The 2500-nt window shown below is 44.4% G+C and overlaps 1 protein-coding gene across 1 annotated transcript in view; it reads left to right on the top strand.

Annotated features, from left to right (window-relative positions):
- The window catches only part of LOC143294330 (corticotropin-releasing factor receptor 2-like), an 82773-nt gene that overhangs the window by 27325 nt on the left and 52948 nt on the right, over positions 1-2500 (top strand). The window lies entirely within an intron of this gene.

Here is a 2500-nt window from a genome sequence, read left to right as displayed (position 1 = left end):
GAATTAACATAGGTCAAGATAATGATCAATCAATGAATAAAATGACATGATTAAAATGATAATAATAATAATAATAATAACAATAATAATAATAATAATAATTAAAGAGGCTAAAATAAGCATGCACATGTAAAAAAAACAAAAACAAAACTAATAAGAGAGAGAGAGAGAGAGACAACGGAACGGAATGGTTTATTCACATGTAGGCCTCAGCGCCACGTGAAAGGGGTTAATATTAGCGAGTGAGAGAGAGAGAGCATTCATACTTTTATCAGAGAGAGTGAGAGATGGGGAGGGGTGAGGGGGGGAGAGTGGCAGGGGAAGAGAGAGAGAGAGAGGGGAGGGGGCGGGTTCGTGGTATCTATGGGAAACGCAGAGTGTGTTGTTGGTGACATTTCCTGCATCTTCCGTTTTCGGAGGAAACCGATACAGTATAAAGAAAACAAAGGGAGCGGGAGGTGGGCGGGGGGGGGGGGGGGGGGAACAAAACCAAAACACACACACACACACACAAAAAAAAAAAACGAAATGAAAGAAATGCTGAAATGGAAAGGAAAGAGAGAAAGAAGGGGGAAGAAAATGTGTGAATGTATGAATGATTCAGCAATCCAGTGAGTGAATGATTGAATGAGCGGTTGAATGAATGAAAGTGATTAGAACAGGGTGTTGTTACTGTGTCCTTATTGTTACTTCCTCTTCTTCTTCTTCGTTCACTCGTATGCACACGAGTGGGCTTTTACGTGTATGACCGTTTTTACCCCGCCATGTAGGCAGCCATACTCCGTTTTCGGGGGTGTGCATGCTGGGTATGTTCTTGTTTCCATAACCCACCGAACGCTGACATAGATTACAGGATCTTTAACGTGCGTATTTGATCTTCTGCTTGCATATACACACGAAGGGGGTTCAGGCACTAGCAGGTCTGCACATATGTTGACCTGGGAGATCGTAAGAATCTCCACCCTTTACCCACCAGGCGCCGTCACCGTGATTCGAACCTGGGACCCTCAGATTGACAGTCCAACGCTTTAACCACTCGGCTATTGCGCCCGTCATTGTTACTTCCAATTGTCAGTCTTATATTAAAAAAAAAAAAAAAAAAAAAAAAAAAAAAACCCACCTCAAACTGCAAATAAATGTTGCACTGAAAACTTAAGACTTTTCCTCTGAAGTCATTGTTTTACGTTGCAAAGGAACTGCATAATTATCTTGCATTGCAAAAGAACTGCCTGTTTCTTTGGCATTTATCGTTATTTCCGTTTTTAACAGGAAATATCAGAGACAAGATATTGACAAAGCGACAGATTGTGAAAGGCATTGTCACAACGGCTTTCTGATGTCAGAAAAAAAAAAATTTGAAAGAGTGGCAGACACGGACGTGAGAAAGCGATGGAGGGTGTGTGTGTGGGGTGAGTGTGTGTGGGGGGGGATTAGATTGCGTCCTTTTGTAGTATGGATGTGGTGTGTGTGTTGTGTTGATACCATTTTGATGTCGGACTATTTTGAGACGGACACCCATGCCGAGAGAGAGAGAGAGACAGAAAGAAAAAAAAATGATACAGAACAAATTCTTTTTTTTTAACTTTTTCCTGCGAATCTCTTCTTCTTCTTCTTCTTCTTTTTTCTTTCTTTCTTTCTTTCTTTTTCGTTGCAAAATTCTGCTGAACCTCATACCGCCTAAAGCGCCCCTTGTTTTAAGTTGGTTGATTGATAGAAAGGTGCTATGCCCACACCACCTTCCACCCTCCTCCTCCGCACGCACACCCTCCGCCCCACCTCCACTCTCCCACCACTCCTTGATCCCCCTGGCCCCCCAACCCCCTAATCCCCACTTGAGCTCCTGATCAAATGGAAATCAACGGGTCATGGATCAGGGTGATCGGGTGCACGTGGGCGGGAACGTTCATCAATATCAAATAAATCACATGAAAGCGTGATTTTTGTTTTTATCTCTCCCCCACCCACCCCCACCTTCATCTTCGTGGGATGGGATCCAGGAAAAGGAAGGAAAACTTCTGGTTTTATTTTTCGCTTATCTTCTTCTTCTTCTTCTTCTTCACCTTCACCTCCCCGCCAATAAATAATGTAATTAATGTGACTATACGTGTGTGTGTGTGTGGGTGGGGGGAAGGTGTGTGGGGGGGGGGGGGGGGGGCAAGCGCCTGTGCGTGAGCTTATACACTCACGCACGCCCGTGCGCAAGTATACACACACATACACACACACGCACGTACGCACGCACGCACACATACACACACACGTCTAAAATTACAGCATGCGGATAGACATTAAACTGAAGAACACACACACACACACACACACACACACACACACACACACACACACACACACACACACACACACACACACACACACACGCACGCACGCACGCACGATCGCACACACACACAATCTCTCTCACACGTCTAAAATCACAGGATGTGGATAGACGTTAAACTGAAGAACACACACACACACACACACACACACACACACACAC

This window comes from Babylonia areolata, chromosome 19 (assembly GCF_041734735.1).
Source record: "Babylonia areolata isolate BAREFJ2019XMU chromosome 19, ASM4173473v1, whole genome shotgun sequence".
NCBI classification, from domain to species: Eukaryota; Metazoa; Mollusca; class Gastropoda; order Neogastropoda; family Buccinidae; genus Babylonia; species Babylonia areolata.
Note: the sequence above shows the minus strand (reverse complement) of the source record. Positions and strands in the feature narration are given on the sequence as shown.